The sequence below is a fragment of the Carassius auratus genome, chromosome 49, assembly GCF_003368295.1.
Source record: "Carassius auratus strain Wakin chromosome 49, ASM336829v1, whole genome shotgun sequence".
Classification (NCBI taxonomy): domain Eukaryota; kingdom Metazoa; phylum Chordata; class Actinopteri; order Cypriniformes; family Cyprinidae; genus Carassius; species Carassius auratus.
This window is the reverse complement of record NC_039291.1, coordinates 8,453,344-8,471,200: the sequence shown is the minus strand read 5'-3', so window position 1 is coordinate 8,471,200 and position 17,857 is coordinate 8,453,344. Positions and strand designations below refer to the sequence as shown.

At 40.7% G+C, this 17,857-nt stretch overlaps 1 pseudogene; it reads right to left on the bottom strand.

The window, feature by feature from the left end:
* Positions 1 to 538: 538 nt before the first annotated feature.
* Positions 539 to 14,182, bottom strand: LOC113065906 (actin-related protein 3B-like; annotated as a pseudogene).
* Between the last annotated feature and the right edge of the window lie 3,675 nt (positions 14,183 to 17,857).

The window sequence follows — 17,857 nt, the reverse complement described above, 5'->3', positions numbered from 1 at the left end:
AAATGCATACAGATCACAGAAAGAACCTTTACAGCAAGAGTGTTAAAAAATGCTCTTTTTTTTTTTTTTTTTTTTTTTTTTTTTTTTTTTTGCTTAACATCCACCAGTCACTGCATGTTTGATTGTATGAAAAAAAGCAGCTTGGGCATTCTGCTTAATTTTTGGATTAATTGGTCTGAAATAAAATGATGACAGAATCTTCCATTTTAGTTGAACTATTCCTTTAAATTATGATCAGAAAAAACAAAAAACTGCAATTTGTTGCAAAGTAAACTTGATGGCTTCACCTGACCAGCCTGCAGTTGATGTGCAATTCTTGAATTCCTCTTTTATGCTGCATTTGGAATATTGAACATTCAGTGCTTGCTATTAAAGCACAAGCCTCAAGTCTCCAATCCACTTAATACCCTTGTGCCTGGCTTTGACATTTTCAATGATAAACAAAAAGCTTTGTTCTTTCTATTCTAAGCTTGTCAAAGCCTGAATTATTCCTTTTCAAAGAGGAGTGGCAATCAAAGACAGTGAGGTGAGAAATTGATTGAATTGATATCTAGGCTTATGGCGGGGTGCAAGACCAGCACTAGGACATGATGCCAAAGACTGGGTTGTGGCAACAGATTCTGGGTCCATATTCCTCATAGTCCTTCTTAGAATAGCAGACTTGGAAGAACTCAGGCTATAATAAATGAAAATGTACAAATATATTAAAAATGCACCATAAATAAACTTTGACATAATTAAATATATTAGCTTTACAGCAGAAGCCAGCATTGATCCACCAAACCTCACGGCATATGTAGCTGCATGTGATGAGAAATCACCTGCACCTCCATGGGCTTGGGATGAAAGGGGAATCAGGTGTACAAAAAAGAAGAAAATCAAAAAAGACAGTAAACTGTCACGCTGCCAGTCTTTGTTTTCCTGGGTGTTCCCTAGTGAGCTCACTTCCCCTTAGGCACTTCACCATAGGCACTTTAATTCCGCTAGTCTGGTTGTGTCTTCACAGTAATTGCACTCCAATTAGAATCGCACAGGTGTTGACAATACTCTGTCATTAGTTTCCCTATATAGAGCTGTCTTTCTCTGTTGTCATCATGGAGTCCTTACCCTATGTGTCTCATGCTCTCGTTCCCCCGAGACTTCCTCTACCTTCTCATTCTTCCGAGTTCCCCGTTTCATCCGGTTCCCTCTTTTGGTTACGTTTGTCTCTCATGACTGTTTATTTTTGTAGTTACCCCTCTGTTTAAATAAAAACCCTTACCTGCATTTGGATCTACCCTCTCTTTGTGTTTTCCCAAACCCAACCGTGACAGAAGGACTCCATCATGCCTAGATCCAGCGGTGTGAGATTTCGAATCGGTTCCCCAGCCACCATGGAGGAACGGAGGGGGAGATTCCGGAACTTAACCACCCTTCATCAAGAGGGAAGGGAGGTGGGTGGCCTGGCGCAATTGTTTTGGACTTTGGCAGTCGGGTTAGGTTACAATGATGCAGCACTAAAGGATTTGTTTAATAATTGCCTGGATGATCCTTTACCTCAATGGGAGATGAAGGGGTTAGAGATCCTGGACTTTTGGGGGTTTACCAATTACCTGCACCATCGTGCTCAGTGGGATGCAACAACCACACCAGAGTTTCCAGACAAGGCTGCCAGCTCAGCCCCACAGCACAAGATGGCCGCCACCCCAACCCCACAGCACAGGATGGCCGCCAGCCCAGCCCCACAACCCAAGATGGCCACCAGCCCAGCCCCACAGCCCAAGATGGCCGCCAGCCTAGCGCCACAGCTCAAGATGGCCGCCAGCCCAGCACCACAGCACAAGATGGCCGACTCAACGCCACCGACTCTCCATCGTAGAGGGCGGAGGAGGAGACAGGCAGCTACTGTTCCTCAGGACCCGGAGAACGTTCCCGAGCGGGCGGCTGCCGTCCATGAGGCCACTCCCGATGCGGTGCCCGCTGCTGTTCCGGAGGCGGTGGCCGAGGCTGTTCCCGATGCGGTGCCCGCTGCTGTTCCGGAGGCCGAGGCGGTGGCCGAGGCCGTTCCCGAGGCGGTGCCCGCTGCTGTTCCGGAGGCCGAGGCGGTGGCCGAAGCCGTTCCCGATGCGGTTCCCGTTGCTGTTCCGGAGGCCGGGGCGGTGGCCGAGGTCGTTCCCGATGCGGTGCCCGCTGCTGCTCCGGAGGCCGAGGCTGTTCCCGAGGCGGTGCCTGATGCAGTTCCCGAGGCGGTGCCCGATGCAGTTCCCGAGGCGGTGCCCGAGGCTGTTCCCGAGGCGGTGCCCGATGCAGTTTCCGAGGCGGTGCCCGAGGCAGTTCCCGAGGCGGTGCCCGAGGCAGTTCCCGAGGCGGTGCCCGATGCAGTTCCCGAGGCGGTGCCCGATGCTGTTCCCGAGACGGTGCCCGATGCTGTTCCCGAGGCGGTGCTCGATGCTGTTCCCGAGGCGGTGCCCGATGCAGTTCCCAAGGCGGTGCCCGATGCAGTTCCCAAGGCGGTGCCCGATGCTGTTCCCGAGGCGGTGCTCGATGCAGTTCTCGAGGCGGTGCTCGATGCAGTTCCCGAGGCTATTCCCGAGGAGGTACCCGATGCTGTTCCCGAGGCGGTGCCCGATGCTGTTCCCGAGGCGGTGCTCGATGCAGTTCCCGAGGCGGTGCCCGATGCTGTTCCCGAGGCGGTGCCCGATGCAGTTCCCGAGGCGGTGCCCGATGCTGTTCCCGAGGCGGTGACCGATGCTGTTCCCGAGGCGGTGACCGATGCTGTTCCCGAGGCGGTGCCCGATGCAGTTCCCGAGGCGGTGCCCGATGCTGTTCCCGAGGCGGTGCCCGATGCTGTTCCCGAGGCGGTGCCCGATGCAGTTCCCGAGGCGGTGCCCGATGCAGTTCCCGAGGCGGTGCCCGATGCTGTTCCCGAGGCGGTGCCCGATGCTGTTCCCGAGGCGGTGCCCGATGCTGTTCCCGAGGCGGTGCCCGATGCAGTTCCCGAGGCGGTGCCCGATGCAGTTCCCGAGGCGGTGCCCGATGCAGTTCCCGAGGCGGTGCCCGATGCAGTTCCCGAGGCGGTGCTCGATGTTGTTCCCGAGGCGGTGCCCGATGCTGTTCCCGAGGCGGTGCCCGATGCAGTTCCCGAGGCGGTGCTCGATGCAGTTCCCGAGGCGGTGCCCGATGCAGTTCCCGATGCTGTTCCCGAGGCGGAGCCCGATGCTGTTCCCGAGGCGGAGCCCGATGCTGTTCCCGAGGCGGAGCCCGATGCTGTTCCCGAGGCGGAGCCCGATGCAGTTCCCGATGCTGTTCCCGAGGCGGAGCCCGATGCTGTTCCCGAGGCGGAGCCCGATGCTGTTCCCGAGGCGGAGCCCGATGCTGTTCCCGAGGCGGTGCCCGATGCAGTTCCCGAGGCTGTTCCCGAGGCGGAGCCCGATGCTGTTCCCAAGGCGGTGCCCGATGCTGTTCCCGAGGCGGTGCCCGATGCTGGTCCCGAGGCGGTGCCCGATGCAGTTCCCGAGGCGGTGCCCAATGCAGTTCCCGAGGCGGTGCTCGATGCAGTTCCCGAGGCGGTGCCCGATGCTGTTCCCGAGGCGGTGCTCGATGCAGTTCCCGAGGCGGGGCTCGATGCAGCTCCCGAGGCTGTTCCCGAGGAGGTACCCGATGCTGTTCCCGAGGCGGTGCCCGATGCTGTTCCCGAGGCGGTGCCCGAGGCTGTTCCAGAGGCGGTGCCCGATACAGTTCCCGAGGCGGTGACCACAAGGCCGTGGTGGTCTTCTACTCCGCCCTGGGGGACTCTGGCGGTGACCACGAGGACGTGGTGGTCGTCCGCTCCACCCTGGGGGACTCGGGCGGTGACCACGAGGACGTGGTGGTCGTCCGCTCCGCTCTGGGGGACTCCGGCGGTGACCATGAGGACGTGGTGGTCTTCTGCTCCGCCCTGGTGGACTCCGGCCTCGACCACAAAGACGTGGTGGTCTTCCGCTCCGCCCTGGAGGGCTTTGACTTTGACCACAAGGCCGTGGTGGTCTTCCGCTCCGCCCTGGTGGACTCCGGCCTCGACCACAAAGACGTGGTGGTCTTCCGCTCCGCCCTGGAGGGCTTTGACTTTGACCACAAGGCCGTGGTGGTCTTCCGCTCCGCCCTGGAGGGCTCTGGCCTTGACCACACGGCTGTGGTGGTCATCTGCTCCGTCCTGGTGGACGCCTCAACATGCCCTTCATGGACTTATGTTTTGTGTTTTTTGAGTTCTGTTTCTGTCTGTTCCTTTTAGTTTAGTCTGGCCCTCCTTCCCTCCCCCTGAGCCTCCACCTGTCCGCCTCCCTCCTGGACTCCTTGTTTTGTGTTGCACCTTTCCATTTCCCCTGGTTGCTCCTGTCCCTGTTTTCTGTCCCTCCGTCCCTCCCCCTGGTCCGCCGCCGTTCCACCTCCCTCCTGCCTCTTTTTCTGTTGGGGTTTTCCTGGGTTTAGGTGGAGCATCTGGTAGCTGCTCCGTAGGGAGGGGGTAATGTCACGCTGCCAGTCTTTGTTTTCCTGGGTGTTCCCTAGTGAGCTCACTTCCCCTTAGGCACTTCACCATAGGCACTTTAATTCCGCTAGTCTGGTTGTGTCTTCACAGTAATTGCACTCCAATTAGAATCGCACAGGTGTTGACAATACTCTGTCATTAGTTTCCCTATATAGAGCTGTCTTTCTCTGTTGTCATCATGGAGTCCTTACCCTATGTGTCTCATGCTCTCGTTCCCCCGAGACTTCCTCTACCTTCTCATTCTTCCGAGTTCCCCGTTTCATCCGGTTCCCTCTTTTGGTTACGTTTGTCTCTCATGACTGTTTATTTTTGTAGTTACCCCTCTGTTTAAATAAAAACCCTTACCTGCATTTGGATCTACCCTCTCTTTGTGTTTTCCCAAACCCAACCGTGACAGAAACCTACCAAAGTGTATAGCTGCTTTTTGAATAATATGTCAACTCCTAAATAATTCCAATATAATTTAGCTAATCAAATAGTGTGATACATAGAACAACAAAGCGAGAAAGGAGTCTTTGAGCCAATTAGCCAGCGCCACCATTGACAAAACACCTTTATATAAAACAATATAGTGATCCAATCCGTTCTTATAATAATGATACAAAACACAAAAACACTTATGCAAGTGATTTGTGCCCACAGCTAAAATGTAGCTGCTAAACTTTGTTCACTTAAAACAATAATGGTTGGTACATTAGCTGAGTGCTACCGTGACTAACTGATGAAATGATAGTTTGTAAACCAGAATATGTCTACTGTAATGTTTGAAAAACGATAGACAAAAGACCATCTGTGTCTTAACCTTTAATCAGAACGCAGAACAGCTGTATCACAGGAGCAGAAGCCTGACTAACTTGCTAGTTTCTCCCGCATTAACACTATAACTGCAGGTAGGTACAGCAAAATAAACAGCAATTTCACAATGATTATAAAGTCTGTGTCCTACACTACATTCTTCATTATTAAACAAAGTAATTAAAACAACGTCAGTCTACAATAATGAACACATTCTTAGGAAATATTAGGTTCACAGCAAATTATCAGAACTAATGTTACTTCAGCAAGACAATAATACTGTGCTTTATCTGGAAACCTAAAGCTGCACTAAGAATACATCACATATTGGCACAAAAATGTTTTTTTTTTTTTAAAGCACTCAATTGAAAACGTAATCTTACTTACAGGTTGTGGTTCGGAGAGCTTGCTAGTCCAAATTAAGAAGATTAGACGCCAACGAAGATAAAAACCAAGATTAGAGAAGCAGTTCTTAATAAAATTACATGCACACACACAAAAAAAAGTTTGAATTGTATTTATGCGGTATCCTTGAACACAGTGTCTTCTCAACATTATGTAAAGACTAACTTGCGCAAGTGTTTGTGGGCAGGTCAGACTCTATTTGTATTTCGCGGGCAGGTGGGGATCATGCAAATGTGTCACCTAGTGATGTATGGAAAACAGGCAAAATATTCTAAAATATGACGACTCGTTAAGGCGATTCAGAACAACCTTTCTCTTTTGAGAGACAATATCTTTATCATGTACTTTTTTGATTAACAACTTTGCAGATTGTTTTCATTTAAGGATAGCTACATTATAAACTGCAAAAGAGAAGAGATATTTTTCAAAAACCCATATGATCTGCTCTTTAATACTTATTGACATTTTGTTTTAAGTAATTTATTGAATAGAAAGCATAAAGCCAGATTTAGTTTTTTAATAAAATGGTGCATTTCATTTATTAATGCACAAAAATGTGTGTGCATACAAGACTATTGTCTCTACTATGTGTGAGAGCTAGTGGACAGGTTGTGTTTTGAGATCAAATAAAAAAAGGTTATGAATAGGATTATATGGAGGGAAGTTGGTACTGTGCAGTTTTAGTTTTTATTAATAACCTTTGATAATGTTTTCTACGGGTCTTGAAAATGTCTTACAATGCCCTGATTCACCCTTCCACAAATTAAGGTCTTAAAAAGCTTAAATTCAAGTCATGGCATTAAATGTTGCATGAATATCTACAAATGTATTTAAATATATTACTCTGTATTTTATCTAAACATTTAATCTAAACATCCTTAAATCAAGATATATTTACTTAATATGTAAAACAAAAATAAACAAATTGTTTTCCCTTTGAATTAAGTCTATTTTGCTGAGCCCATTGACAAGGCAAGGCAATTTATTTCTAGAGCACAATTAAAAACAACAAGTTGACAAATGTGCTGTACAGATTCTAAAAACATAAATAAGCAGACAAAAATAAAATAAAATAAAATAAAAACATTTAACAAATAACAACATTTCACTGAATAACATTTTGCAGAAAAGCCTTAAAAGCTTTAAAAGGGACTTAAATGACACCAAAGCGGAGGCAGTTCTCATGTGTAAAGGCAAACTGTTCCAAAGCCTTGTGGCCAAGGCTGTTTTTTTTTTTTAAAACAAACAGCAATATTTTAAAATAAATGTTTTAACAATTTTAAAAAAATTATTTAACGGACCAGCAACCAAAGTAAAAAGATGACAAAATGGGAGGGATATGGTCCCATTTCCGAGAATGTGTTAACAACCTTGCAGCGGCATTTTTGGGGTGGATTGACTAATCCCTAGATACAGGGAATTACAGTAATCCAGACGAGAAAACACAAAAGCATGCATCACTCAAAATCAAAAAGTCAAAATCACAAAGGATAAAAAAGGCAGATCGAACAACACCATTGATCTGCTTGTCAAATTTCAAGGCATCACCAAAAGTTACACCTCAATTTTTTACCATGGATTTACCATAGATAGATAAATGCCCTAAATCAATATTAGTAGACCCGGATGCATTGGAAGGTGAAAAAAACAATAGTTTCAGTTTTACTTTCATTTAGGTGCAGACAATTCACAGCTAACTATGTTTTCAAGTCCTTTAAGCATGCAAAGAGAGGTTCTAAAAAGTTGCTTTCCTTCTTTACAGAGACATAAATCTGTGTATCATCAGGTTAGCAGTGAAACAATAAAAATAGATCCAATTGGCAACATATACAATGAAAACAAAGTAGGTCCCAAAATGGATCCTTGTGGGATCCCACATGTAAGAGAGGCCGATGATGATGATGAAAATTTTACCCAGGGTAACTGAAAAGCTCCTATTGGTTAGATACGCAGGACTTAAACCTGTTTAAAATAGTACCACGAAGAGTTCTTATTCAAAAGACTGCAGTTGAATAAGGACAGCAACTTTGATAGAAAAGGCAGTTTTGAATTTGTGTAATCTGTAGGATCAAATTTAGTATTTTTAAATTAATGGTTGGCACATTGGCAGATATTTGTTCTTGTTTTAATGTGTCCTTAGACATTTACATTTGACATACTGTGTTCCCTTCCATTTTTATTTACCCTTAATTTCTCTTTCCTTGGTCTAAAAGGCTCTTTAAAAAGTCTTACTGTACATTAACCTTAAAAAAATACTGCATAAATTCTACTTGTTTAATTATGCTCTTCAGACTGATTTTATTTGCACATTTTCCACATCTGATTTTAATAAACAACTTTTGTGACCTTGTTCCATCCGAGTAGGATTCTTCTTTCAACCACCCGGGTGCTTATTACAATTACAGTGGACTATTGTTTATAGTTTCAGAGTTGCATGTAAACTAAACTAGTATTTTTTATTTGTCCAATGAGTTTGTAATAGTGCATTAAGATGTAAGCTGTTAATATACATGCAATGGTGCCTTAGATTTTGGGAATAATGATTAAGAACCTTTTGAAACAGCCTTTGTATCGACAGAATCTATGACGGCTTAAAATGCTGCCTATGTAGGCGGTTCACTAGGTTTCAAAACAGCACAAGAATCCAAAACGCATTGATAAATGTGAAAAAAATTCTGAGATAGTAATGAGATCAGACTTTCATTCTACCACCGCTGAGCTCCTCACTCAGCCTGAGTATGGATGTCCACAACACGCTTCAGGTCCCACTGCAGCCTGTGGCCAAAGTCCAGAAACATAGTGGAGCCACCTGACAGTACTATGTTCTAATGCACACACAAACAATTCTGAAATGTATGCCTTTTCACTATGTTCACCCAAAAGAGCCATCAATGAAATGAAAATAAACATCCTTTTGGTAAAATGCAATACTGGGGACATAAGTAATCATTTAAATTTTGTCCACTTATTAAATAAATATTACAGTCCGCTGAATGTTTTAATAAAAAAATAAAAAAAGCAGAATATTGCATTTTTCACCTACACTTCTGCAGTAAACCACTGTTAAATTTTCAGTTAAGGCCAGCAGAGTTGAATGCTATAAATAAATGACCAAGGACTGTCCGAGGTCAGCTTATAACAGGGTATCTGCAGGAGAAGTGTGTTTCGCTCAGGGCTGAGGGATCAATCCTTACCTATCAAAAATGAGGAGATTTATCCTGCTACTTGGATAGGAAATGCTGGTTTTATCCAGGAAATAAAAGGCTGGCGTTTTCCATCTTTACTGATGATGAGTTTAAAGAGTGGATATATTCCCTCTATTATTTGGTCATATCAAGACACACATATTTCATAGTCCATTTTTTTTATTATTAATTTCTCTACCTGAAGACCCTCCTGCTGAGGATAAACAAATAATGGTCAAACATTGCAAAGGTGGAAGAGAAGTGCTGCTGAAGTGGCATTTAGGTTTCTTTACTATTTAATGCTGCTCAAAGGTGGAATAAATACACCGACACTGCAATTTCAACTGCATGATTTTATACTAGCAGTTGAGGTGGGTCAGATTTAGTGTGGCTTTCATGCAGTGAAATTTGAGCAGGCACAAAGCAACCTGTACTCAGCTGTACCTTAATACATTTTGTTAAAATTTAATATGGTCCTTTGCATGACCATCTATGTTTAAAGATGTGTAAAACAATCTTTCTAGGGCCACAGCACAACGTGAATGTTTTTTTTCTTCTTCTTGAGTATAATGAAAGCTTGACATTATGCAGTTTTTACGGTTCACAAATTTCAGCTGTTGATATCTGCACTCAATTCTATGTTAAGTACAAACCTATTTCCTATGCTTCTGAAAGACAACCAAGCCAATTACAGTATATAAAAGTTACTTGTTGTTGCACCAACACACTCTACAGGAAAATCCTAGATCTTTCTCCTCCATTCACCTCTTCACTTTTCTCTTTCCTCCATCTAATCAAAAAATGGGGTAAGAACAAAGTTTAATGTTTTATTTCTATGTCCGTCCAAGACATTACTGTAAATACAACTGAAAACCTCCCCCTTGCAAATGCTGGGAGAAATATTGGTGTTAAGGTTTGAATGCATTATAGGAGTTGTTATTGTGTGTGTATGCGCATAATAGGTATTGTAGTTCTCTATTGTAGAAATCATTCTTCAGCCCACTCTGTAATTTATGTTTTAAAAACTTACACAACAAAATAATGCTGACAAATGAAATTAAATCCAAACTTTTCAAGTGTAATACTGTAGTACTTGTTTGTAGCAGAGAAAATAACAGAACTGGCTTGCAGGTTGAACCACCATGAATTTTTTAGTTGTCAAGACAATCAGTGAGCAAGTTTTTGTGGTGTAGCCTAAATGTCACTGCATGAAATCCATGACAGTGAGATAAACACTTGTTTGCAGCTAAAAAAAAAAAATAGCACTTCCTGAAATATGTCGGCATGACAAGCACAACGCTTTCAATCTGGAGAAGTCAGCTGGCAGTAATGCAAACATTTAAACTTTTAAAAAGTAACAACGCGAGTAAAAAAAAGTAACTTTTTACATTAAGTAACTCAATATTGTAATGCATTAGTTTTTGAAGTAGCATTCTCTAACACAGATACCTAATGTCAGTTCTAGATACAACCCTAGATTAATATAATATAAATCTGCGTATCATCAGGTTGGCAGTGAAACGATGTTTACTAAAAATAGATCCAATTGGCAGCATATACAATGAAAATAAAATGGGTCCCAAAATGGATCCTTGTGGGATCCCACATGTAAGAGAGGCCGATGATGATAAAATTTTACCCAGGGCAACTGAAAAGCTCCTATTGGTTAGATAGAACTTGAACCAATTTAAAACAGTACCACAAATCCTTTTCATCTGTTCAAGTCTAGCAATAAGAATTTCATGGTCTTAGTAGCATTCTCTAACACAGATACCTAATTTCAGTTCTAGATACAACCCTAGATTAACCAATCACTGTTCAGAGGCCTTCGTTGATTAGTTTCCATATGCTGCCAAGACTTTTACACCTCAAGAAATCTTGGTAGAAAAAAAAAAGTAGCATCAAAGCACTTTCCATTTAATTTCCACAGTGAAGTTATCTAAATAGGAATCATTTCAGTGCACTGTGATGCAGATGTGCACTAATTATCAGTATGCATAATTGAATTTGTCAAGATACTATTTATTCAGTCAGGCTTTGAGTTGTGAGACACAGAAATTGATATTGAGGTTATTTCAGAGTTGTTCTTCCAATTTGAAGGGATCAGTTAAAGCTCTCTATTCTAGACCCTGTAAAGTAATTGTTAACTCAGTGGAGAAACACTGACCCCTGCAGGATAAATAAAAGAACTGAGCCCACAACGAATACCATAGGGAAAGATGTACATGAAAAGACGTCTCACCTTTTAATAAAACATAGCAATCACTTTTTAGTCTCTGTAGGTTTATGCTACAAAACACATATGCATTAGCTAGATCAACCTGAAACACTTTTAAGCATGATTTTAGCTAAAGAACCCATTGCAGTCCAAATTTATTAGTGATGTTCAGGAAACAACACTTTGACAAAACAGTTTCGAGACTTTATTTATTTCACTATTCAAGCAGACAAAGGTTGCATTTGTATGACTAGAAAACAGCTGCTTAGGGAGAGATAACAAGATGAAGTCAACTTGCTCCAATAAAGACTTAGAGAGAGAAATACTTTTGAGTTTGAATTTGATCAAATCGGATATCATAAATATATGTATACCATGTTTGTTGCCGGCCTATTTTATTGTGCACAAGTATTTTCTCATTCACTGGTCAAAAATTCTGCTAAAAAAATCTTTTGTGCCAAGCACAAGAAAAAAAATGAACAGATAACCTCATTTAAGCAAAGAATGTATCATGTTTCATGAACATTTCATGTTTGCAATTTGCAAGAATTATTTTTACTGTTAACTTGATATGTTGACTGTAAGTACTACATTTTCTGTATCATAAGTTCATTTAAAGCTGGACTCTCTTACTCACTTCTACGGCATTTGGAAGTCTAAAGAACATTGTCAACTGTCAACTGACTAAACGTAAACTTTGACTCCTGATTAACACTCAAGATATAATTTATGATTTAAAATTCTCCGTGGAATACTTGATTCTGATTGGTCAGTCGCAACATAAAAACTGATAACACAGGCTCATCCGGGTAACTGAAGGTGCCGCTATACTCTTGCTAGGAACTGTCTTTTCTTGGTGGAATTTTGCATTTGTTTAGTTTGTAAAATATTAAAACTCGATTCAAAATTGTATACAATTATTTCATTATGTCATCCTGGTATTGCTGACTCGCTCTCTCGTTTCATACAAATGCAGCTGCTGACATTTTTCTTTGATTGATTTGTATGCTGTAATGGATTATAAAATAACTTACAAAAAGAATTTTCGCCGAACTCTTTTATTGTCATAATTATTTTGACGACACCCTTTCCCTTGCTGCTTGCTTCCAACTGTTGTCTTCACAGAACCTTTGCGTTCAAATATTTCAACTCAAATCAATATTTTGTCTCTAATTATTTACTTATGTGGCAAGTAGCCATGTAAAAAGCAGAAGAATGTACATCCAGCTGTTTGATAGCACTGAATAACACCCTTCAACCTACAACCGGCTGGATATACATTATCCCTTACTTAAAGCTGTGTTAATATATGAAGATTATCATGATGAACAAAATGTGTAAGGATCATACACTTTTGTTGGTTGTAGAGATTACTGGGTTTTAGTTAAGGGAACAAGGGCTCCCTAGGCCTACAAAAATATTTAATCATGATAATAATGTCATTGTACCTTGTAAAGTGGTCTTCTGACATCGATAGGGCAGTTCTGAATGACTTCATCCACTACATCTGAGATGGGCTGCATGAAGTCTGGGTTGGCAAACTACAGAGTGAAAAGACCTTTTACTACAGAGTCTCCAAAGGTCATTCTGGGTATACATGTTGAATAATTCAGAGATTGTGGTCTTTTTACCTCGGGGTGAAAAAATATCTCGGTTCCCAGAAAACGCTCATATCCAACATCTATTTAAAATTCTTTCTTGCTGATAGCATTGATTCCCTTGTATTTGTTATCCACTCACCAGGGTCCATGTCATATTTGGTGAATTCCTTCACTATGTCTGGACATGTGTAGCAATACCTTTCCTGAAAAAATTAATAAATGAAAAATACACAGAATAAGGCAGATAAGGAGTACGAAAGCTGAATTAGACATAGATATGAAGCATACAGCAAGCATGACACTCTCAAATTTCCTTTTAAATCAAAAATCTCATAGAACAACCTAGAGTATATAGAAAAAAAGAAGAAACAGATGGCTTAGTAAGGGATAATGCAGTCTTTTGGGCTATTATAAAAGAATCCATATAGGATTATTAGAACCAATACACTGACTGTACATTATACCAGTTATTACACAGCCAACACATAATAAACACTGACATCAAATATTAATTTGAGTTGATGTCATCTTACAAGTATAGATTAGTAGAATAAAATTAAACTTATAACTGTGTAATATGTTTACTTTGTATCATTATGATGATGATGACATGATCACTCAATGTCACAATTCACCAATCAGAATAAAGTATTCCAGGGAAAGGAATATCATCTCTGCTGATACTCACTTTAACAGCTTTTGCAGTCTCCAGTGACTGCTCTCTCTCTCTCTCTCTCTCTCTCTCTCTCTCTCTCTCTCTCTCTCTCTTCTCTATCTCTCTCTCTCAGAAGCTGTTGAATGAAGTGATGTCTCTGCCTGCTACAGGGATGTGCTTCATACAGCTGCCAATCACATAACCTTCTGCCAAGGAAATAAAAAAGAAATGGACATCAACCATCTAAACTGTTGAGGAAAGCTCTAGGAACATTCATTTATAGATCTCACTTAATCTAATTCAACAACATTAGTGTGTTTTTGACTCATAAGTCTATTTTTTAGGGCACTTTATGAGAATGTTGTTTACCACTGGTATGGCATGAGTAACCCCATCAGCATCAAACATGATTTCTTTCAGTGTTCGTTCTTCAACCTGTCTTGAAGTCCATGATGCGGCCAAAGCCCAAACAGCTTGAAAAATTGCCGCACAGGTAAATAAGTTACTTTTTCCAACATATATCATGCAGGATACAGGAATGTGTCTGGTGTGAATGATTCCTAAATTTACCTTGGAAGAAATGTAAAAAAATGTACAATCTGATAAATTATGAACCTCATGTGCTAAAAAAAAAGTCTGTATACTTTGACCCACATATTATAATATATACATAAAAATGTGTTTGTTTTTATTATTTTACTTATTTAGATACTCAAGTATCTTATCAATATATGGGTTACACTATTTATTTGCATTTGGAGTAAACAGACTTTCCTGTTTTTTGTCTGCTCTCAAGGGCTTCTTACACTTATTTTCCATGTTGAAACAGACTAGAAATTGGAATCCTTGAAACTAACAACCAAAAACATAACTTACTTTTTGATGCAAAACTCAAATAGATTAAGAAACAGCAAATTCTCCCTGGTTGATTCAGAAGACGAGTCTTCAATTTCAAGTCAATTTCATAGGTACTCACGTATTTCATATTTTAGTCTTTGACAAGCTACAGTAGTTTTCAGTATTTTCTTTTCCAATTTGACTTCATAACAATCGATGTATCCAAAATTTTACAGACTTTCCAAAAACATCTATATGTCAAAACTTTGCATGTACTGTACATTCGTCACCCTAAATTAAAAAAAGTTTCAAAACTTTCAAAAATAATTAAATTAACCCATTTTTTTCTGTCTGAAGAGAAACTGTTGCACTGCAACATCAGAATAAACAGACACAAAAGGTCTGCAGAATAAAGGAAATGTAAAATGTCAGGTGCACGTAATGGGTGTTTTGTCATGACCAAATGGAGCAGCGAGACAAAGGCACACATACAGAAAACGCACTGGAAACACCATTTGGGACATGAAAACACTTGCACTCTGGTGTAGACAAAGCAGCATAATCTATCATGCAAACAATAAACATTTCAATGGTAGCTTCAAATATGTATGGGCTTCCTCAGTTTCTCAGTGGAAGGAATAGGTTTCACAAATCACTTTAAATTACCGTGCCAAACACTCCATAATCTCATCTTTAAGGTCTTAGAATGGACAGTCGACATACCATCAAGAAGTTGTGGTTCTCTGGTTCAGCTCTGAGATATTTAAATATGACCTGCTGCATGAACTTTTCCATGAGCTCCCAATACTCAACTATACCATGTCTGATGGGCCACTGATGTATACAGAGAGAAATACCATTATTACATGAACTCTTCATCACTATGTTCTTAGTTAATGTTGTATGCTGTGCCCGACCAAACACACTTTTCAATAGATAATAGATAAAAATAATTTATGAAACATGATCATATGCAACAGTTATGAAATACTATGCCTTTAGGTAGTAAAATGCATATTTTGGTAAGTGTGAGACATATACTCTTCATATTCACACATTTTAAGTGTTATTTTTCCAATGTTCTTGTGGCCTTTTGATCTTTGTTCTCCAAAAACAAACTTCCTTCATGGCTTCCTTTTTTTTTTACAGGTTCTCTTTCACAATCTCCATTGAGTTTACATCATCTATTCTTCTTTCCGATGTAAAAAAAAGATGGTCAGTCCCTGATGATGAAAGGCAACCCAACAGTATGATGCCATCACCCCTTGCGAAAAAGAAGTGTGCTTAATACTGAATGTGCACCTGAAGTGTACTTCAAATATCTCCAGTATATTATTAAAAATAATAATCAAATAAAAGACCACTTAAGTGAACTTAAAAAGAGTGCACTTTCATGACTATGTTTCTTAACACACTTAAGCACACTTTAAAAGTTTTACATTAAAGTGAATTTGGAATCATGTTCGATTAGCATACACATGGAAAGTTCTTGCTTATAATTTTAACTGTAGTGTGTTATTCAATATTGATTTGGATTGATTAGTTATTTTCCTGTTTATTACTGTGAAGCTGATTTTAAACAATCTGTATATAGCACTATATAAATAAAGCTGACATTTTCACAAGGGACCGTCAAACTCTGTTATTGGGAAGGTTTTTTTTTTTTTTTGAAAGTGTCAAATTCTCATCAAACAATGATTTTAAAAAGCTCTATCACTAAATCTCTCCTCACACTGCAAGCTGAGCAATGGTTTCTTTCGTGCTTATCTTCCATACAGCTCAATATCATGTCAAGCCCTTTATATGGTTGACCGGTGCCCCTTCACTCTGTTCACAGTTACTGAACCCTCTAACCCCTTCAAAGTGATTCTTCAAGTCTCCTTGTTCAAGCTGGGTTTAAAAAGACAGCCTTTTCTAGGCAGCATCTGAGTAGTTCCTTATAATTGAACCACTGCTGCCCCATGACATTTCCAAACACTTACATTTCATGGAAACATTGGACAAGCAATTCTTGTACTGATGTACATAATTGACACGAAAGTCCCCTTTTCTACTTGCTTAGAAATTTCTAATTTATATACTCAAAAACTGTACATAATCTGTACACGTAAACGCTGTTTTGAGAACTGTTCATTCTCAAAGCACATTCATATGAAATACACTCGACACATATTTGAATATTTATCAGTTTCCTTTTACAAAAGCAACAGTCAATAAGTGTTGTGAAAGTATGTGTGTTGATAACATGCTCAGAGCCTATATCGAGGTTACAGCAGTGTAAATTGAGAGTTATAACAGCTTTAAACGGTGCTTCCCTAAACCAGAGTTTAATAAATCTTGTGATCTAAATATTATGTCCTGTATTTTCTGATCTGCCCTGCTGTGCATTAACAACTAAAACTGGCAGGCAGCTCACAGATGATAAACTGGGGCTCCGTGATTCCTGCATAACCAATCTTGGTGTACCTGAAGAAGAAGCACAGTATATCATCATCATGAATGAGATGAATGAACCAGAATGACTGTGCTACTGTCTATTTGTTTATAATTTTTCAATCAGTATTTCCACTGAGTACAAGGTCTGTCCATTCATCAAATCACGGATGTGGTAGTTTATTATATAGCTATGGCGCACCTGATTAATGTCTCAACATGGTAGCCAAATAACCAAATCCAACATAGTTCAGATGAAAACTTAAAATCATACCAAATACAGTAACAAAAATATTACTATACACTCAGAACTTAGAGCCTCTTTATATTTCATGTGCAGATTCTAGATGTTTACATTGTCAAGATACTAATTCTGCATTAGTTTTTTCTAGTGTTACAGGACTGAATTCATCAGACAGCTCAGGACAGATATAATAATATGCATATATTCCATTTATTTACAACCCACATCCCAATTCATGCCATTTTTGTGAATTTTGTGAATGTAGCCATTTTAATAATGTCCAGGAATATAAGCTTATAGAAATTTGGTGTGTTTTCTGCCTCATCACATGCTTTCATTGCAATAATATTACGACATACCTGTTATCTTTCACAGATAATAATAAAAGGCTTAATAATGACGGCTTACTTACTGAGGCAATGCTTATAGTCAAGTTATAGTCTGCAACAGAACATTTGGCTTAAAGAGCTATAAACTTGACAGCAAAGCTTTAATACCAAGTCTGTCCAGCAGAAATTAAACTGGAGGAGTATGAACGTTGTCGGTGTTTGACAGTGAACAATCTCACATTGTGTATTGCAAGCGTTTCGATGGTTTTCGTCTCAAATGGCCTCCCAAAAATCACGCGTGGAGGGGGCCGCACTCACACACACGGATACAAACACCAAACACACATCCGCGTGTCACAAGAGTAACGACGTCATCTACACTCAAACCGTGTCGTTCGTCACGTCACGTGTACCTTTCTTTTGCTATAAATTTAATTAGCCCTTGATTATGGCTTGCACCGTAATTCTGCGAGTCAAAGAGAAGGCAAAAAAAGAAAGAAACATGCTGAATCCCCTCTCCGTCTCATCATTTTCCACTACAGTAAAGGTAAACGCGAGAAGGCGAGTTTATTAATATTCATAAGCCAAGTCTTAGTTCGTAAAAGAAGGTGGCCGAGAGACGTCACGCTTTAGTTAATAATTATGAGCCAA